The sequence below is a fragment of the Macaca mulatta genome, chromosome 20, assembly GCF_049350105.2.
Source record: "Macaca mulatta isolate MMU2019108-1 chromosome 20, T2T-MMU8v2.0, whole genome shotgun sequence".
Taxonomy (NCBI): domain Eukaryota; kingdom Metazoa; phylum Chordata; class Mammalia; order Primates; family Cercopithecidae; genus Macaca; species Macaca mulatta.
In genome coordinates, this window is record NC_133425.1 from 74378542 (window position 1) to 74400610 (window position 22069).

The 22069-nt window shown below is 44.2% G+C and overlaps 1 protein-coding gene and 1 long non-coding RNA gene across 3 annotated transcripts in view; both read left to right on the forward strand.

Annotated features, from left to right (window-relative positions):
* WWOX (WW domain containing oxidoreductase) overlaps positions 1 to 22069 on the forward strand; it is a 1123672-nt gene that overhangs the window by 872627 nt on the left and 228976 nt on the right. The window lies entirely within an intron of this gene.
* Positions 16865 to 21421, forward strand: LOC144338243 (uncharacterized). Its single transcript, XR_013412211.1, has 2 exons — positions 16865 to 19127; positions 20960 to 21421. It is a non-coding gene; the product is annotated as an uncharacterized LOC144338243 (long non-coding RNA).

The following is a 22069-nucleotide window of genomic DNA, read 5'->3' on the forward strand; positions in this document are numbered from 1 at the left end:
TAGTCACCTTATTTTTATGTCTTCCTGTTAAAACAGCATCCTGTTTTATTGAATCTCTACCTCAGTTGCTGTATTTACTATATACATACATAGCTGTTTTGAAGACTTGATGTCAAAAGTGAAGAACTTCAGAACCTAAGGGGCTTGCTTTGGTACCCAAATTCTCTTAGCTTTCTGGAAAGAGAAGAATCTCTTCTGTGTATTCTCCATGGAGTATCTTTACTCACTTGTAATGAGATGTCTGTAAAAGTAATCAGCTCTATACATCTGGGCATGATGACCCTCAGGCCCGTGAGACTCAGGTGTTCTCAGCTCATGGTGCAAGTTCCCCTGAAAGAAAGATTCAAGCCAAGCATTCAATGGTTATGTTCCAGATAACGCTCTCCTAAAATCCAGGTGGTCCTTTATGCAGGGATGGTGATAACAGAAGTTAGAAGGTTTTTTGCAGATTAATGAGGAAAAATGTGGGAAATTAATGTAAGGTTTTTTAAAAATGATAGTTATATATGAACTGATGATTATATAATTGAATGTGCCTAAATTGATGTAGTTCTCTGTAAAACTAGTTGGTGTAAGGAAACTTGGTCTTTGACCATCAAGGAAGATGCAGTTAGTGGCATGGCACAAAGATAACACTCGGCACATATATGGCGATGGGATACATGGATGGATGGATGGATGGATGGATGGATGGATGGATGGATGGATGTGTGGAATGACGGGTGGTAGGTGGGTACATGGATGGATGGATGGATGGATGGATGGTTGGATGGATGTGTGGAATGGCGGGTGGTAGGTGGGTACATGGATGGATGGATGGATGGGTGGGTGGGTGGGTGCATGGATAGGTGAGTAAGCGGGGATAAATGAAAGGACTGTTTTTCTGAAAGGACTCTTTACAAAGAGTCTTTGATCTTCCAGCTTCACATGCTAGAGAATCACCAATGTGAGCTTGTTAAAATAAGCATATTCTGGATATCACTCCCAGATTTTCTGATTCGGTAAGTCTGAGGAGGAACTTGGGAAACTATCTTTTAAAGAAGTACCTCAGGTTATCATAGTAGTCTTGCTGTCCTAAATCTTAATGCATCTCTATTTCTACTGCATCTTCCATGCAATTGATTTTGCAGAAATCATTCTGTGGTTCCATATTGTCTGCATCCAAGAGCTATTACTTTTAGATTTACATCAAGCACAATTTGGCAGGTATTAGGGATGGACCTGGCAGCCAAGTCTTTGTTGCCCAAAACAGATCCTCTATCTCTTGTCAAGACCTCCTTCCAGGTTGCTCCTGAGCAAGTCTGGATGTGACTTCTACCTATGATCCAGTGGGTTGGGCCATAAGGGAGCTTTGGAAAGGGACAATCTTAGGGTGAAAAAGAGGGAGAGGCTTGCCATCTGAAAAGGAGTATCTCCCAGAGGAGAGAAGAGGAGCCTAGGCTTTGACCAGGACATCCACCCTGTAGATGAATTTCTGTGTGATGTTATTTGAAGGTGGCTTCTTTTTTCTCTATCCCAGTAGCAGAATCCTATGCCAGAGGGAAGAGATATGGGGTCAGCAAGACATCCTTTTTCTTTTTCCTTTTTTGTTTTCTTGAGGGAATCTGATTGTGAAAGAAGAAAGAAAAGGCCCAAAGGTACAGGACAAGGGCTAGAAGGCTGAGGAGTTTCACACATTCATAATTTCCTTGTAGGCCAAACTTACTCTCAGGGATGACAGTCATTTTCTAAGAAAGTGAGATTGCTTCACATTGCATTTAAAGGGTTAAATAATGTATTCTGTCAGACAATTCTCTGAAATGGTTTTCCAAGTGAATGCATCAGAAAGTGCCTAGAAAGAATGCCTGGCACAGGAAGAGGAGGGCATTCAGAAAATGTGAGCTGCTTGCATCAGATTCTAACTTGAGATGTATCATTCCTATGGTAAGGTGCACACATATTAAATGTACAGTTCAATGAACTCATATTTATACAACTGTGTAAACACCACTCAGATCAAGATAGAGAACATTTCTAACACCTCAGAAGGCTCATCTGTTCCCCTTTCTAACCAAGAAGTACCATCAGCATTAAGAGCTAACCACTATTCTGATTTCTATCACCATAGCTTTCTGTTCCTGAATTCATATAAACAGTAACCCAGTGTGCATTCTTTGCTGTCTTGCTTCTTTTGCTCCTCATTAGGTTGTGGGATTTACCCACAGTATTTCATTCTTTATTGTCATTCTTCTTGCTCTGCCATCACACCAACAGTTTGTTATGAAAAATGCATACATACACAAAAGTTGAAAGAATTGTACTGTAAGTACACTGATATGCACCACCTACAATTAACATTTCCCTCTATTTGCATCTCTATCCATTTACCTTTCCTCTAGCCATCAGTCTATTTTATGATTTATTTCAAAATAAGTTGTAGGTCAGGTGCAGTGGCTAACACTTGTAATACCAGCATTTTGGGAGGCAGAGGTGAGAGGATTGCTTGAGTTCAGGAGTTCAAGACCAGTCTGGGCAACATAGTGAGGCCTTATCTCTACAAAAATAAAAAATTAGCTGCCCATGGTGGTGGTCTTAGCTACTTGGGAGGCTGAGGCAGGAGAATTGCTGGACTACAGGAGATTGAAGCTGCAGTGAACTATGATTGCACTGCTGCACTCAACTTGAGCAACAGAGTAATACCCCCTCTCAGAAACAAACAAAAACAAACAAAATGCTAAATAAGTTGCAGACAGCAGTTGCTTCACTCCTAAACACTTAAGCAGGTGTTTCATCATTGAATTACTGAATTAGAGTTCAGTATTTGCTTATGCTAGTTATGTTAGTGGTGCGCTTTTTAAAAATAATTAAGGTGATGTAATGATAAGGCTATTAAGAGCCAACATGCATTGAGTATGGACTTTCTACCAGACATTGCACTATGCACTTAACACATAGACACGTACTGTTTTTTCCATTTTAAGATACAGAAACTAGGCCTTAAAGATGCTCTTGACTTGCTGATATGGTTTGGCTGTGTCTCCACCGAAATCTCAACTTGAATTGTATCTCCCAGAATTCCCACGTGTTGTGGGATGGACCCAGGGAGAGGTAATTGAATTGTGGGGGCCAGTCTTTCCCATGTTATTCTTATGATAGTGAATAAGTTTCACGAGATCTGATGGATTTATCAGGGGTTTCCGCTGTTTTTGTCTTGCCACCACCGTGTAAGAAGTGCCTTTCACCTCCACCATGATTCTGATACCTTCCCAGCCATGTGGAACTGTGAGTCCGATTAAACCTCTTTTTCTTCCCAGTCTCAGGCATGTCTTTATCAGCAGTGTGAAAATGGACTAATACAGTAAATTGGTACCAGTAGAGTGGGGCATTGCTGAAAAGATACCTGAAAATGTGGAAGTGACTTTGGAACTGGGTAACAGGAAGAGGTTAGAACAGTTGGGAGGGCTCAGAAGAAGACAGGAAACTGTGGGAAAGTTTGGAACTTCCTAGAGACTTGTTGAATGGCTTTGCTCAAAATGCTGATAGCAATATGGACAATAATGTCCAGGCCGAGGTGGTCTCAGATGGAGATGAGGAGCTTGTTGGGAACTGGAGCACAGGTGACTCTTGTTATGTTTTAGCAAAGAGACTGGCAGCATTTTGCCCCTGCCCTAGAGATTTATGGAACTTTGAACTTGAGAAAGATGATTTAGGGTATCTGGCAGAAGAAATTTCTAAGCAGCAAAACATTCAAGAGGTGACTTGGGTGCTGTTAAAGAAATTCAGTTTTATAAAGGAAGCACAGCATAAATGTTTGAAAATTTGCATTTCTATGTGATAGAAAAGAAAAACCCATTTTCTGGGGAGAAATTCAAGCCAGCTGCAGAAATTTGTGTAAGTGGCAAGGAACCTAATGTTAATCCCCAAGACCATGGGGAAAATATCTCCAGGCCATGTCAGAGACCTTCATGGAAGCCCCTCCCATCAGAGGCCTGGAGGCCCAGGAGGAAAAAATGATCTCATGGGCCCAGCCCTGAGTCCCCGTGCTGTGTGTAGCCTAGGGACTTGGTGCCCTGTGTCCCAGCCACTCCAGCCATGGGTGAAAGGGGCCAATGTATAGCTCAGTCTGTGGCTTCAGAGGGTGGAAACCCCAAGCCTTGGCATCTTCCATGTGGTATTGAGTGTGTGGGTGTACATAAGTCAAGAACTGGCGTTTGGGAACCTCCACCTAGTTTTCAGAAAATGTATGGAAACGCCTGGATGCCCCAGCAAAAGTTTGCTGCAGGGGCGGGGCCCTCATGGAGAACCTCTGCTAGGGCAGTGCAGAAGGGAAATGTAGGGCTGGAGCCCCCATACAGAGTCCATACTGGAGCACTGCCTAGTGGACCTGTGAGAAGAGGGCAAGTGAACTAAGCTCTTTGAACCTCATATGTATCCATCAGTAATGTAGGGACAATAATAACAATTCCACAGGGATAGTGTTGATAATTGAATGAGATGTTTAAATCCCCAGTAAAATTTGGCTGGGCACAGTGGCTCATGCCTATAATCCTAGCATGTTGGGAGGCTGAGGTGGGTGAATCACCTGAGATCAGGAGTTCGAGACCAGCCTGGTCAACATGGTGAAACCCCACCTCTACTGCAAATACAAAAAATTAGCTGGGCATGGTGGCAGGCACCTGTAATCCCAGCTAATTGCGAGGCTGAGGCAGGAGAATCACTTGAACCCAGGAAGCAGAGGTTGCAGTGAGCCAAGATGGCGCCTTTGCACTCCAGTCTCGGTAACAAGAGCAAAACTCCGTCTCAAAAAAAAAAAAAAAAAAAAATTCCTGCCTTATTCGGATACACAGTCTAATGCTTTCCACTAGAAAATTCTGGCACTGTTAGCATGTCTAGGATAAACTATGTTACTCAACCTGGTTTTGTCGTCATCATTTTTTTGTGTTTGCTTTGTCCTTCCCGCATTGTGACTTGATCCCATTTAAGCAGCTCCCTCTGCAAACACAATCTCTTCTCTGTCTCTTCACTCAGTGATGTTATAATATCTAGAGGCTTATTGATTATTTGTTTGATTCCATTGTGGGCACAGGAGCAGTTCTTAGATTAACACTATTAGATTTTCCCAAACAGTATTGCCGTGGTTTATACAATTGGACGAAATGGGTGATCTAATTTGGACTCAATTTGCTCCAAAGTAGAGCTGGAGGAAGGAGGTACTGTGATTTGGTTCTGCACCTGAGAACAAATATGGAAAAAGTTATCTCCAGTTATCTCTATGTGCCTCATCAATTTTGGATACACTGTGTGACCAGCTCTGAGGATTCCAAGCTTTTTTGCATGGCTTCTTTTCTATCAGCTAAAGAACCTAGCTTTACCTATCCAACTTAGATATCCAATCCAATGATATAATTTATTTTTCCATGTGAAATATCTCAGGAAAAAAAAAATCAGTTTGAGTTTTCTAGAGGCACTGATTTAAGAGGCTTTGGGTTAAGAGGAGATAACAGATATGCCCAGAAACAAATCGTTTCCTGATAGCTGTTTCAGATGGAACCAAATGGAAAACATTGCTTCTTTTCTTTTACTGTACACCCCTTATCCTGGCATCTAAACATATTTGTAATCATACTGTCTCTAGAAGTTTTGGTTCTGCTTTTGACCTTAACATTATAACACCCTTCCACAATATTATAGACTCTTCATGTACACCATTTTTAAGATGGCTATAAATTCCACTTAGTGTCTATTACTATAGTGTTTTTTTGTTTGTTTGTTTGTTTTGAGACGGAGTCTCACTCTTTTGTCCAGGCTGGAGTGCAGTGGTGTGATCTCTGCTCACCGCAAGCTCTGCCTCCCGGGTTCATGCCATTCTCCTGCCTCAGCCTACCAAGTAGCTGGGACTAAAAGCACCCGCCACCACTCCCGGCTAATTTTGTGTGTGTGTGTTTTTAGTAGAGATAGAGTTTCACCATGTTAGCCAGCATGGTCTCGATCTCCTGACCTCGTGATCCACCGGCTTCGGCCTCCCAAAGCGCTGGGATTACAGGCATGAGTCACCGTGCCTGGCCTGTAGTTTTGTTTGTTTGTTTGTTTTTGTTTCTTTATTCCCCTAATAGTGGAAATTTAGATTGCTTCTAAATTTTCCTTATTATAAGTAAGGCTAACAAGTAACCCGTGAATGTTTTGAATCAATAAATATAGTGTATATTAATCATATTGAGCTATTTCCTAACATTACATTTTCAGAAGTAGGATCACTGAGTCAAAGGGTGCCACACTGTGTAAAGGAGCTTAAATATATTGCAAAATTCTTTTCATGGCCTGCTGATATCACAGAAAATGGAGGTCTGGATTCAAATCACATGTGCCAACTCTTCTACTTTGGCAGAATTATTTACTGCTTTGGGCCTCGGGCCTAAATTTGTGAAATGGAAAAAATAATAGTGCCTGCCTCATAGAGTTGTAGTGGAGAGTGAATGAGTTCGTAGATACAAAGCATGTGCGTTGTGTCTAGTACATGGTAAGGGGTTTGTAAATAGACAGTTATTTCTTATTATTAACATTTATAATTGTCTCCACTGGAAGAAAGAGTCTGTAGAATACTCAGACTATTCAAAGGTTTCCTTTGGTCCTTTGTTGTCCTTTCTTTTCTCTTCTAGAACTCTCCCCATAATCATGCATGTGTCCCTGGGATATCTGATACATGTTTCAGCCTGTTTTCCCAAGTTTACCTGCCTCTCTGAGAAGCCCATCAACGCTGAGAGACACCTGGAAGGAAACAGGAAAGTCCGTCATTCAAATCATGTTGCAAGTGGATGAATCTAGCCCCAAACAATTGGGAGGCAACGACTCCTGCCTGCCAAGGCCTTTTGTTTGTTTGTTTTTTTTTTTGGAGACTCACTCTGTCACCCAGGCTGGAGTGCAGTGGCATGATCACGGCTCACTGCAGCTTCCTGGGCTCAAGCTTGCCACCCACCTCAGCCTCCTGAGTAGGTGGGACCACGAGCATGCACCACCATGCCTTGCTAATTTTTGTGTTTGTTTTTGCTGAGATGGGGTTTTCGCCATGTTCCCCAGGCTGGTTTCAAACTCCTGAGTCCAAGTGATCCACCAATCTTGGCCTCCCAGAGTGCTGGGATTACAGGTGTGAGCCACTATGCCCAATACCCTCTCCCTAGATTTTTAAAGAAATACAGGAAACAGCCATGACTGGTGTCATTCAGGTTTAACTTGGGAGAGTCTAGTGGGTGTGAGGTTCCCACTGGATGAAGGGTCACCATGAAAGGTAAGGACCTGACCTAGGAGGACTCAGGAGCTGGAGGCTGTAGAGGATAGCACAGAGTTCCAAATCTTTGGGGTGTGTAAGAGCAGGAGAGGCAGGATGGGAGTGGATGGGAGTGACAGTGGGAGAGGATGGGAGTGACGCCACATAAATCAACTCTGTTGCAGCCTCCTGGGCCACGTCTGTAGCTGCAGGAGGAGGGAACAGGGAGACGGGGAGCCTTTCTTCCTTTCCTCACTCCCAGTTCTGTGTTCTTACTGCTCATTTAGCACATACCCCACTATAGTTAAAATAGATGTATATGTGTGTGTGTTTAATCTTCCATTCCTTGTGGCACAGTGCATGCTCTGCGTGGCACAGTGCATGGTCTGCATGGCACAGTGTGTGGAGATTATTCATATGTGCAAATGAATGAGTGAATGGGTGATTTCCAGACTGTCCAGAAACTGTGCCCCGTAGTCCTATCCATATGAGCCCAATAGGGATCTGTGACCACCAACCCGAGGCAGGAACCATGTGATCTGAGCTCTGGCCATTTTGTGTAGATGGAGATAAATTGCCATTGCTAATTGCCAGAGACCAGGTCCTGGTGGTGGCCAAACTGTTCCCTAGGGAGTTCTCAGCAACCTTGCAGAATGGGATAGCCATCCTCATTGTGGATACAGTTATGTTTCATTGTTAGCCATCACAAGCAACGGGACATTATGATGACTGCGATAAGTTTGTTTCACATGTAAACTCTGACCTCAGAGCAATGGGGCAGGCTTTTCCCAAGGACCCTGTTGAGAGGTTCATGATGGTGACGGGAAGCACAAGCCCCAGCTGCCAAGGAGGCTGGTATCGGGAGAGACAGAATGTGTCTTTTCTTTCTTCCTCCTCTTCTTCTTCTTTTTAAAACCATGCTCATTGGTTTCAGGAATCATTAGCATGGTAAAGATGAAAGCTATTGGAGATAGCACAGATTGTTTCATTTTATTATGTTCAATTGGATTGGATCCGAGCCATTTGCAAAGAGCAGTATTACCATAAGAAGGGACTTGGAATGTTTGTCACATAATACTTCTTCATGGAGAAGGCAGTTTCTTAAAATTAAAAAAAACAAAAAGACAACTTGAAATAGCACAGTCTTTTTCCAGTTTCAAATGTATAACAAAATAGAACTTTCTATTTCCAGATGGACTGCCTGGAACCTGGTGAGTGGCCCAGCTACCAGGCCCCGGTGGTCCTTGTCTCATTATTTCCTTCAGTAGAGACCTGGCGTATAATTGTGGGAGGGAAAAGCCCAGTGGAGCAGTCAGGGGACTCCCTGGCTGTTTCTGTGTCTGGTCTCATGGGTCTGGGCATTGAATTCAATCACAAACCCTAGCATGCTCCTTTGTTACCTCAGGGGACAAAGTCAAGAAAGTAACACTTAGATTGCCACCCTGCTCTCTCTCTTTTTTTTTCCTTTTCTTTTTGAGAAAGGGTCTCACTCTGTCACCTGGCTGGAATACAGCGGTGCTATCTTGGCCCACTGCAACCTCCACCTCTCCAGTTCAAGGGATTCTCCTGCCTCAGCCTCCCAAGTAGCTGGGATTACAGGGGTGTGTGCCACACACCCAGCTAATTTTGAATAGAGACAGGGTTTCACCATGTTGGCCAGGCTGGTCTCGAACTCCTGACCTCAAGTGATCCACCCGCCTCAGCCTCCCAAAGTGCTGGGATTACAGGTGTGAGCCACCGCACCCAGCCGCTCTCTTTCAACCAGAACAGATCCTCTCTTCTTTATTATATATTTTTGTATTTCATGCAAGGTGCTGTTTATGAACAAGGGGGTTTCCTGCAGCTTTAATAAAAAAGAGAAAAGAAAGGAAAAATAGCGTGTTGAAAACCTTGTACTAATCAAAAAAGCCAGTCACAAAGGACCATATGTTATATGATTTCATTTATATGAAATGCCCCAAAGAGGCAAATCTATGGGGACAGAAAGTAGAGTGGTTGCCAGGGGCTGGGGATGGGGTGTGGATGGAGGGACTTAGGATTAACAGCTAAGGAGAGCAGGATTCCTTCTAAAGCAATAAAAATGTTGTAAAGTTGATTGTGGGAATTGTTGCACAACTCTGTGATTGTACTAAAACTTGGTACACTTTAAATGGGTGAATTGTATGGTATATGAATCATATCTCAACAAAGCTGTTAAAAAATTGTGTGAAAACTGTGATGGGATTCGACTAGTCTGATGCTCAAATTTCCCAAGTGTCCCCCTTTAAGTCTGAACCAGGACAGGAATCCAGATGTGGCCTGAGCAGTATATCGTGGAATGGGCCTGTCACCTCTACCCCACATATTCTCCTGCTATTAATGCCCCCTATGAAAGCCATCAGCTCTTTTGATAACCACAGCACTGTGTTGGCTCTCAGTTAGAGACTCAGATTTATCCCTGCACGTATCACTATCTTTGATTCTGTGCCCTTCCCCACTACAGTGTTAACTCCTTGGGGACTATCTCTAGTTTACTGTGAATGATTTTTGAATAATATAAATTACCGTAATCTCATGCCCAGCGTCGTCCTTATTGTTGAGAGCATAGCAATGACTAAGGTGCAACTCTTGCTCTTGAGAGATCAAAGTTTATTTAGGGAAACTGGTGCTACCTAATAAAACCGGGGGAGACTTGACCCAAGGGATTGTGTTTGAGCTAGGCTTTGAACAATGCATAGACCCTCACCAAGTATGGAAGTGGAAGAGAAAGACATTCAAGGTAGAAGGGACGGCATGAGGAAAGTCACAGAGCTAAAAAAGAATATAGTGTGATGCCAGCATCATGAGAAATTTGCTGAGAATTCATTTGAGGCCATAATTTAAAGAGATAGGATGATCCATGTATAGAACTTTTACAGAACAGTGTGTACCACCCCTTCTTCCTTACTAGTCTTGATTCTTGGTGCCAAGTAAACCCAGCTTATGGCAAAAGGGAGTATGTTGGCTTATGTACTTGGAAGTCTTGGGGTGATGGCTTTAGGCATGGCTGGATCCAGAGGCTCAAAAATATAATCAGATGATTTGTTTCCTTCCGTCTTTTGCTGTGGTGGTCTCTGTTTTGCTTACTTCTGCAGCAGGTTTCCTCTACCTGGTGGGAGAAACAGCTGCCAGAAAGACCAGGTTCCCATTTTATGCTAGCTTCATAACAGCAGGAGACCTCCGCACTCTGTTTCCCAGAAAATACATATTTCAGGTAAGATTCTAGTCCAGTGTGAGCCATGTGCTTTATTCTTGAGCAATTGCTGTGGTCAAGAGATAGGCTGTTTAGGGCTGGGCACGGTGGCCTACATCTGTAATCCCGGCACTTTGAGAGGCTGAGGCGGGAAGATTACTTGAGGTCAGGAGTTCGAGACCAGCCTGGACAATATGATGAAACCCTGTCTCTACTAAAAATACAAAAATTAGGTGGCAGGCACTTGTAATCACAGCTACTCAGGAGGCTGAGGCAGGAGAATCTCTTGAGTCCGGGCGGCGGATGTGGCAGTGAGCCCAGATCACGCCAGTGCATTCCAGTCTGGGTGACAGAGAGACTCTGTCTCAGGAAAAAAAAAAAAAAAAACCGATAGGCTGTTTAACAGGTGGCCTAGGTCATGTATCCATGGAAAGAGAATGGAGCAACTCTAATGGACCCTACATGGGTCAAATGGAGCAAAGTGTGCTTCCCAGAAGACCGTAAGGAAAAGGAAGGGTACTGGGTGGACCAAATCTATTGTTACAGTATCCCTTATATTCCTTAGGATTCCTTTTTTCAAGTTCAGGCATTCAGCTGTGTCTCTGGTAAACTGTCCCCCCCGACCCCCCATCCCACACCCCTACCCCACCCCACCACCCTCTGCTACCCGGCCTTTTTTTGTACTGTTGGGTTCCAAACTTTAGCTGAGGATTTACACACACGCATCTGTTAAATACCATTTAAACAGAACACTAACAAGAGAGAGCTAGTTCATTTCTTTCCTGAGACCTCAGTTTCCTCATCAGCAGAATCGGGATATTAGTGCGGACATGGCAGCTCTTTATGAGGATCCATCGGGAGCATCAGGCGCACCCTCAGGGAGCACTGGAGCTCTTCCCAGGCTGAGGTAGGAGTTTGTCCGCCTGCTGTTTACTCTGAACCTTCTTGCTCCACCTGTCACTTTAGGAGACCCTGAACTGCCGGAAGGTCTCCCCGTACACCCAGCAGTCCCAGACCTCTCAGGAAAGAGCAGGTTGTCCTCCGTTGGAGGAGGAGGCTTGGGGCAGGTGGCAGAGCAACTTCATTTCCAGATGAAACTGGGCTCCGTGGCCATCAGCTGCCGTGCTTGGAGGGGCGTTCAGACAAAGAGCCAAATTTAAATTCATGTAATGTTGCTGTTTGTAACATTGAATACTTAAGACATCTGCTCAAAGTCTCGCATTATAAATGAATGGAAAGGATCCAGGAGTGCTTTATTAGATGGGAGCCATTAAGTGAGCGCCGTGTATTTCAAAGCAGGATCTTAATCAGACATTATTTATATCTATAATATTTTAAAAATTAAAAGCAGTAGAAATAGTCACCGGAAGGAAGTCAGCACACAGGGGTTAAAAAAAAAAAAAAAAAAAGAACCTGAAGCCTCCAAGATAGGCTCACTGACCATCTCTGGGGGAGGAAGGGTGAAGAGTAGCAAATTTACCGTCATCAGCAGGTGTCTAAATGTTCCGTTTAAATTAAATGGCACATGTCATAAAGTACATGCCGCTGCACATCCCACCCTCTGTTTCTGTTTCAACTGCAGAGCCTATTTTTCTTTCCCTTCCAGCTCAGCTGCCTTCTCCTCCCTGACCTCAGGTCACCCAAGACTCCCACTTTATTATTTCCTTTTACTTTTAGTTCATTATTCTCTGTGATTCAGTGGAAACATAAAAAATGGTTTTTAATTTTAATTAATGGCAAACTTAGAACAGACCCATTTAATAAATCTGTCCTCTGAACTTAACACGTCTCCCCGTCTGTAAGGGCTGCCTGTCATTTTATTAGCGCCAGAGCCTCCCGACCGAATGGCTGAGTAATTGACAAAAACTGCAGGTAAGGCAAGGGACCCGTAATTGATTCATAAGATCCCTTCCTCGGATTGCATTGAAGAGTTAATTATTTTTCCTGCAGTTGGGACTCAGCTGTTGTTTCCACTGGGATTAAACAGCTGTCAGCATTGTTAGTGACATCAAATTCATGCATTAAAATCCTCTCATTCCCTTCCCGTATAAAGTGGGGTTGCGGAAATCTCTGCCACGTCCCCCTTTATGAAGGAGTGAAATCCTAGGAAAGATAACGGCCCTTATTACAAAACCACGGACCGGAGCTTGTGTTGATGGAATCTCGTAATGAGTAATTAAGCCGCTTTGCACAAGTCCGGGCTGTCATCCTGGCGTTTGGGTACTTATGTTCCCTGGTGGAGGCAGCCGGGGAGACTGGGAAGGTGATAAAAGGAAGAAAAATAGAACTGTTCTAGAACTATCTCCACTTTTAACAGCACAATACAGAACAGAGCTACTCAATAATTAGCCAACCAAGTATGAATTCTCGTATGTTCTTAAAGTATCTGCCGAATTCTTCAAACATCTGTAACAATATGTCTGATGAATAGGAAGCCTCCCTTTATTATTTTTTTCTTTCTGTTTTCTTTTTTTGGGGGTGGGGGGGCACAGTTTTTCTTTCTGTCTCAGTCTCTCCAACTGTAGGAGGACCAACTTCAGGCTTTTATTTTGTTTGCTTTGCGTTGCCTTGTCTGGTTTTTCAAAGTGCTGTTTTAACAAATGAAAGTTTAAAACTTGAGTTCAATTTGAGTAATTTGTTCCCAGGGAAGAAGTAAATGAGAAGTATTTCTGGGTATTTTCAATAACACAAGTTTCTGTGCTGATATGGGGGCAGGGGCTCGGGGGTGGGAGCACCAGGGCTCGTGAGCCGAGAGCCCCCGCTTCCCTTGGAAAACAGAAATTTCTATCTCCAACTAGGGAAAAATACACGTGTGTAGAATTTTGGTTTTTTTCTTCAGCGTGTTTATTTCGTTTAACATTACCTATCCTACGATTATTTCAAGGTGATTTTATTACTAGTCAGCTTTCTTTTCCCTAGCACAAAACTCATGCAACATTTATGTCGAATGTTTAAAATTCTTTTCTAAATGGTTTCACCTTTCTGAAAATATCTTGCATTCACAAAGTGTAAAGGACTCTCCTCATTTCTGCACTTGAAAGTACAGTGTGATTTCACAAATCAAACAATATCAGGAAAATTCAATCTTGTTAATACTCTCGGAAGAGAAAGAAGGCAAGTGTACTCTTCAGAGAACTGATTCTTTCGGATTTGTGTTAGAGAAGAACTCTCTCTAATGACCGCACAGCACAAAAGCAAAGCAGTTTAAATGAATAACCACCTTCCAGTACAGATAATAAAATAGGAGAATTTTATGTGTCACATCAATAAACGTCTTAATTGAAAGGCACGTGGGTTCTTCCCTAATACCTGCCTTGCTATACACTAGCCTTCGAAAGAGTCTTGGTAAATTGTTCAGCCTCAAGTTCCACAACGAAATGGGGTTCTCTTTTCTAGAACCTGGCCTAGTTATGATGTGATGAATCCATCTCTCTTAAGATTATCAACTCTCATAAACCGTGTGTTATTTCCTTAAATACTGTGCAGTGTTTAATTCACGTTTGCTTTTTATTTAGCACAAACCTAAATATTACTGACTCATAGAAAGCATCACCTGATGCAATTGTCTGTCCTGAAGAGGAGGACAGATTATTCTGTGGCTAACTAATGCTGTTTACAGAGTTGTCACTTTGCCAAACCCCAAGACCCACACTTGGTCTCTGGTGTTGGGTCCGCCAGCTCTCCACCCTTCAGAATGGGATGTTTAGGGCGTAATCTTCTGAGACCCACAACCTATGCCGGGAAGCAGAGGCAATTTATTACCCCAGCTTCCTGTCCACTGAAGGCCCGGGGAGACTTTGAAATGCACAGCTGCAAGCCAGATTCCACCAGTGCAGCCTTGGAATTTAATGAGGCCTCTCCGGACACAAAGGGAGATGGACATTTCTAGGCTTGTGGAATGGACTCCGCAGCCCCTCCTCTCTCCTGGTGAGACCATCATTGGATGTGAAAAGGCCTCTACTATTGGCAAGGCTGGGCCCCTCCTTTTGCCTTGTCACTGTACACTTCAACTCTGGACCAGAATTGATTGCCACCAATAAAAGACACCCCACTCCTTAAAAAGTCAACATTGTTACGCTTTACTTAGTTATTACTTAGTGAACACCTATAAGAATAGCCTCATCTGGTTCAAAGGTTCTCAGATAGGGCTACTTTTGCCCCCAGGGGAGGTGGGGCAATGTCTAGAGGCATTTTTGGTTGTCATAACTTAGGACAGGGGTATTGGTGTGCTCCTGATTTCTGGGGGTAGAGGCCGGGGATACTGGTTAACATCCTACATGAACAGGGCAGCCCCTTGCAAAAAACCTTACCTGGTCCTGGATGAAAATAACACTGGAGGTAAGAAACCTTGGTTTAGAGGGTTTCCCAACCTTTTTTTTTCATGATGGCCCCCTCCCCCAGGAGCCTTTTGAGACATGACTTTCCTAATGGTCTTTGGCCATGAAATCTGAATACGACAGATGTGCCGAATGGCTGTTCCTATACCATATACATATCTATGCCTTGTAAATGAAAGGTGAACAGTGTTTGTTCCCCAGCCCCCATCCCTCAGAACCAATGTTGACATCCCTGGATGTGTTGTCACCCCTGTTGGGAATACACAGCCCAGAGAAGGGCTTTGTCCATAGACAACACGGAGCCAATTGAGGACTTTGGGCAAGGGAAGGTCATGATGGAATTCAACTTTTCAAACAATTCTGCCAGGCCTGTGGAAGATGGGAGGAAGCAGGTAAGATCCCTGACTCCTAGAACCATCAGGACCCTTGCCATCAGGACGAAACCTCTTCCAGCTTTCTCAGCAGCCACATGTCACCCCCTCTTCCACCCTTTGCCCCGCCACCCTCCATCCCTGGACATCCTCCTGCCTTTTATTTGCCAGTGCTTAGAAACCTTTGCAAAGTCTTTTTATGGAGATGCCATGTCCTTCCAATGGTGCGTTTATCCAGCGCCCCTCTCTGGACTCCAGCAACATTAGGGCAGTGTTATTCCATCCAAATGTCAGTTTCAAGCTCCGGTCTTCATTGTCCATCCTTGTATATCCTGCACAGTTCCTGGCACAGAGTAGGCACTGGATAATTATTTCTTGGATGAAAGAATGAATGAATGAATGAATGAATGAAAGCTTTTTTCCTTGCAAAGCTCCCTGCACACTTTAATCTCACCAGCATCTTGTGAAACACTCCTACTTCTTTCTGATCTTTATTTCTTACGTAGTTTTGAAATGAGAACCGATGAAGCTGCTTTTGCTCTTGGTACCTCAGGTCCTCACTCACTCCCAGCACTCAGGGCTGTGTGGTCAGAGTCTCAGATTCGGAGCATGTGATGTGCGTGGGCCTGTGACTAACAGCCACATGGCATGCAATGGTGGCAGCCTGGGAGGCTGACTGAGCAAGTAATTTCTGCTTAAGCAAGAACGTGAGGGGTGATAGAGTTGCAGGAGCGTGCACTTTGCCATCATAGCTTGATCTAGGTCTCAGCCTGGGATCTTGCAGTTGCAAACAGCATGGCGTTGCGTTTCCAAGCCTGAACGTCCGCACCCGCGATGATAAGACCGTCTCTTGGATTAATGTGACGATGAAATAAAACAATCCAAAGAGAAAATGCCCGAGGCATACCAGGAGTTCAACAGATACTACTTCTATCTTCCCCACTTTAGGTCTTTTGACTGCAACTACCATTTATAATACTTTTTCCATGAGGCACATCTTAGTGCTGACAGTGTCAATGTCTTTAATGCCTGGTTCAGCTGCAAAAATGGAGGACAGAGGTTTGATAGCATCCAAAGTATGCACGCCACACTCCACCTCCGATGCCCTTTTTTTTTTTCCTCAGGGCCATCAAAAAGGAAGTAACTGGTGTAGATTTGACACCTCTTTTTTTGTTCATTTTATGTTTTTGAATCTAGCATGTTTTGTAAGCTCATCAGAGAGGTTTCCCCTGGCCTGGGACAATCAGGTTTCAACTGAGGCTCATGCACACGTCAACACAGGAACCTTTTTGTTGCCTTCAGGCAATTTCATACGAGCTATAATATCTTCCTCTTTACTCCCATATGTGGTGTCTCTGGTACCCTGTATATCATTCAATCAAGTGTTTGTTTTGAACCACTTATTTTGGCAAGACTTATTCACACAGGAGAGCCCTGACAGCTCTTCAAAGGCGCCACCGATGGTGTTTGTCAGAGAGGTTCAAGCTCTTTAATTTAAATGGCCTCCCACAGGGAAGCTGAAGTCCTTGTAGGATCCTCCAGAGGCCTGAGATCCTCCAGATCCTATTCATTTGCCTGATTCATTATGACCACAGAAGTTTCTAGGGTGGCACTCTTTCTTCTGTCCTGGCCCCACAAGCAAAGCACACACCAGAAATCATAAGGAGGTGAGCTCAGTGGACCTGTCCTTTACTTTCTTTTCCCTGTTAGAATCCCACCACAGACACTCTCTCTCCTTCTTTGTGGGGGTTGCTTCATTCCTTTTTCTTTGAGGGGCTATAAAATTTTCATTGTTACAAAAGTGAAAGGGGAGAGGAGATAGAAGAAGGAAAACAGTGAAAGCTCAGCCTCGAAAGAAGTGCTCAAAGGAAAAGAGATTCTGATAGAGGGCTCGGACCATCAGCAGGGGCGGGGGTGCAGGGGGTGCCTGCAAGTCTGTGACCGTCCTGAAGGACCCCCTTCCCGGGATCCCAAACATGTACTCCCATCCCACCCTCACACCGAGCTCCCATCTGGGAAGCAGCAGACACACATAAAAGCAAGGACACTTCAGGGATGCTTTTTGTTTTCCCCTACTTTTAAAACACTGAGGTGAAATTCACATAACATAGGATTAAACATTTCAAAGTCGATAATTCAGTAACAGTACATTCACAATGGTATGCAACTACATCTGTCCCTTCTAAAATATTTGTATCTCCCCACAATAAAAGTCTGTACCGATTAAGCAGTTACTCCCCATTCCTCTTCCACACCAATCTACCTTCTGTCTCCATAGGTTTGCCTATTTTGGATATCTTATTTAAATGGGGTCATACAATAGCATCATGTGTTCGAGGTTCATCCACATTGTGGCATGTATCAGTACTTCATTCCCTTTTATCACTGAATCATATTCCACTGTATATTGATACCACAGTTGGTTGATCCACTCATCCATCAATGGACATTTGAGTTCTTTCCACCTTTCTGCTCTTGTGAGTCAGTGATGCTATGAATAATTGCCTATGAGTATTTGGGTTCCTGTTTTTAATTATGTTGGGTATATACGTAGGAGTGGAAGTGCACACTCTCACCAGCTGCATCAGTCTGTTCTCGCACTGCTATAAAGAAATGCCTGGGACTGGGTAATGTATGAAGAAAAGAGGTTTAATTGGCTCATGATTCTGCAGGCTGCACAGGAAGCACAGAAGCGTCTGCTACTGGGGAGGCCTCAGGAAACTTAAAATCATGATCATGACAGAAGGTGACGGGGAAGCAGGCACATCTTACATGGCCAGAGAGGGAGCAACAGAGAGAGACTGGGGAGGCGCTACACACTTTTCAACCACCAGATCACGTGAGAACTCTCTCACTGGAACAGCACCAAGGGGATACTGCTCAATCATTTATGAAGGATTCATCCTCATGACTCAATCACCTCCCACCAGGCCCCACGTCCAACGTTGGGGATTACAATTCAACATGAGATTTGGGCAGGGACACAGATCCAAACCTTATCACCAGCGCTTATTATTTCCTCAGGTACATTCTGATGTCCCTACCCCTTCTCTCTCCCCCACACCTTGAAGCAGGTGCAATCATATTAGGCTGTGAGGACCAGCATCGACCTTCATCAGCATCTGCTCTCCTTTGCGGCCAGGTCTCCTTGGTCCTACCTGCTCAGAATTTCAGTTGTTTTTTTTTTTTTTCCTATGCAGACATAGGAAGTATATCTTTTCCTCTCGAATACCGCTTGGGGCTTATCTTGTTTTATGCTACATGCATGTGGCTTCCCGCATTACAAAAAGAACTCTTGTTATTAGAGAACATTTGGAAAACATACAGAAGTAAAACAAGCCATCCCCATTCCCACCTCCCAGAGATAACGCCTGTGTTTAGTTCATCTCCTTCTAACCTTTATCGTTTTTTTCTTCTGTCATATTCGTTAGGCATTGGTTTGGCTCCAAGTGAAAACTGCTTGTATTACTAACAGCAGCAGCAACAAGAAGACAGAAGTTTATGTGTGTCTCAGAATGTGTAGATGGGGGGCTACCTCACTGAAGTGCTGGGATATGGTGGCCACTGCATGGGTTTGCTCAGGACTGAATTAGAGGCAGGTCAAAGGCCCTCACTCGCTGGAATCAGCTGGAGATGGCTGAGGTTCCTGTGAGGGTTTTGTAGAGGTTCCGTCCAGCCCTGCAGAGAGGAGAGTCAAATGGGAGTTTCTAGTGACCCGGTTGAAAGGATCTTGTTGCTCAGACGTCTCTAAGACAATGATCAGCACCCATCTCTCAGAGCCTGTGCAGCCGTCCATGCCTGAGGCAGGAGATGCTGAAGGTAAAGGTCCCCAGTGGTCCAAGTTTTTCCTACTCAGCCTGGGAAGTAGCACTCAGTGTCCCAACAGGAAAACTGCACTGTATTTATCCAAAGGGTGTGATTGGTAAGTGGGGGTAGTGATATAGAATAAATCAATGCGGCTGGGCACAGTGGTTCACACCTGTAATCCCAGCACTTTGGGAGGCCAAGGCAGGTGGATCACGATGTCAGGAGATCGAGACCATCCTGGCTAACATGGTGAAACCCCCTCTCTACTAAAAATACAAAATATTAGCTGGGCATGGTGGCACGTGCCTGTAGTCCTGGCTACTTGGGAGGATGAGGCAGGAGAATCACTTGAACTCAGAAGGCCGAGGTTGTAGTGAGCCGAGATCGCACCACTGTACTCCAGCCTGGGTCATAGAGCGAGACTTCATCTCAAATCAATCCATCAATGCATGCCCCCTTGTCCCCCAACTCCCACCCCAAATCCATGCTGAACCATACCTATCCTTCACCTTTATAAGCATCTAGTTTTTAAATCTTTGCTGTGAAGTTGGCTGTATGAGCTCCATTTGACAGATGGAAAAACTAAGGTAGTTTGCCAAAGATGGCTCATTGGCTTCAGGATTTCCATGTCTTTATTTTGAGTAAACACTTTCACTGCTAATTTTATTCCAACAATGTCCTTGGAATGGTTTTAGTTCTCTTGGCTGTAACCAAGTCTACACGATACCACTTGAATTGGCAACGTCACAGTCAAACCTCAATTTTCACAATTAATTGTGCTGCAGTTAATTAAATTGACTGCCTGGCAATCCAGCCTCAATTAAAATACTAATAGTTTATTTATTTATTTTGTCTTTTACAAAGTGTTTTCTTTTACCATCTCTCAGGATCCAATGTAGGTATCCCGATGGTAAGAGTGATAATACCATGACTAATTATTCCATAGTTACAGGAACCACACATGGCATTTCAAATTAGAATCAGAACTTTGCCCTTGAAAGGGGACCCAGATCAGCTCCATTCTCCCAAGGAGACGTTACTACATTTCTTGCTTTTTGAATAAGTATTTTGCAGGGCTCATTTTCATCGTCTGGAAAGGAAGAGTAGATAGGGTCATGTTGAAAGTCCTCTCTTGGAAGGGATTACAGTTCTGCATTCCTGTAGGACTGGACTCAGTGGGTAAGTGTAGAGGTCATGGTATCTCCGTTTTTCTTGTCTTCAGACACGTTGAGATCGAGTGATATAAAGTCACAGGGTTGGCCCCACAGTTTGGTTCGTGGCTTATATAGAAATCTGTGCTAAGAAGCTCTGTGTTGCGTCATCACGGGGTGTTTTTGAATGTCATGCAGTCATACTTTCCAGACCCCTAGGAGCCTCATTCGAGTTCTTCCTGTGGAGTGCCGTGCCGTGGTGTTGAACCAGGGTCCCAGCTGGGAGGACCTTTGTACTGCCGCACTTTGCTAAACTCTGCATGTGGTCTCCACGATGTCCTGGCTGTGTTAGTATCAGAAATGGCTTCGCCCACATCTCCCAACTCTGCCCTCTTATTAGGATTTCTCTGTGCTTGCTGATTCCTGAGCCATCTAATAATCTTTATGGGAATAACCAAAAATGCCAGGAGAAAAAACGCCAGCAGAGCTCTTTAGGGCAGAGTAGGGAGGGACAGGGACAATGTGGGCAGCTGTCCATGCAGCACCTACCACATCCAGGATGATGTTTATACAAAGCATCTTTTTTCTTTTTTTAAGTGGAGTTTTGCTCTGTTGTCCAGGCTGGCATGCAGTGGTACAAGCTGGGCTCACTGCAACCTCCGCCTGCCGGGTTCAAGCTATTCTCCTGCCTCAGCCTCCCGAGTAGCTGGGACTAAAGGCCCATGCCACCACACCCACCTAATTTTTGTATTTTTAGTAGGGACGGGGTGGCCAGGCTGGTCTTCAACGCCTGACTTCGCGTGGTCCACCTCCCTTGGCTTCCCAAAGTGCTGGGGTTACAGGTGTGAGGCATTGTGCCCGACTTGGAGCATCTTCATGTAAGCCCTCAACATCCTCGCAAGATAGACACAACCAGCTCTGTTTCCAAGGCCGAGGAGCAAAGGAATGAGGTCATTTCCTTGAGTTACACTGAAGATGGTCTAATTTCAAAGCCCTTCCTGTGTCCACTTTGCCAGGTGTCACCCGAAAAGCATGACTCCTTCAAGCATCCTGAGGTTTGGATGCTACAACTCTATGTCCTGCTGAAGGAACCCTCCCAGAACATTGAAGGCTCCAGTGTTTTGACTGGCAGGAGCTCAGTTTCAACATCTGTCTCTACGGGCTCTGGACCTATGCTGGGTGAAAGGTGTTGTCTGTAGGATTTGGCCCATCTGAGCCTCACTGGGGATGGGCTAAACTCTGTGGGGTTTGTATTCCTTCTCCTTCAGTGCTCAGAGGAAAGGAAGGAAAAAAATAAAAAGAAACGACCCCAAACAGCCTCTTTGGTGCACACGCCTAAGAAATAGGAACATGCATTTGCATTCCTTCCAACTGGTGTGTTTGCAAAATACAGACAGGCAAGTTTGAATCACTTTGACTTTGAAAGCGTGATTTTGAGCAATTATCTGGGGAAAAAAATACCTCCTCTTCACTAAATAAGTCTGTCAAAAAGAGTCATAGTACAGCGTGCCATTGCCAGAATACATGTGTGCGCTGGTAAGCTGGCCCCAACCAATTAAGTAGTGAAATGTCGACTGCATTCAGGCCCTTCCTGGTCTGCAGACAGACTTGTGTTAGTTCATTTTCATAGTGGTGTGTATGTATCTTTAGACTTTAACTGACAGATTCCCACAGTGAATAGAGTAGGGAGTTATCAATTACATGGTTAGCTAGGCGCTGCCATTGTATGCTGTGTGCCTTCTTGACAGGAGCAGGCAGAGAAGGAGGGAAGGACTAATATTTCTGGTTCAGGAGGACTGTTAATATTTTAGACCGGGATCCTCAAACGTGTATGCTTATTTAGTGAGGAGAAAATGTGCATTTGAATCCCGCAAACCCTCGAGAAGTTTGCATTAATAAATAGTGATTACCAGAATATTCTCTTCTAAAATCTATTTTATTTATCCAATGAA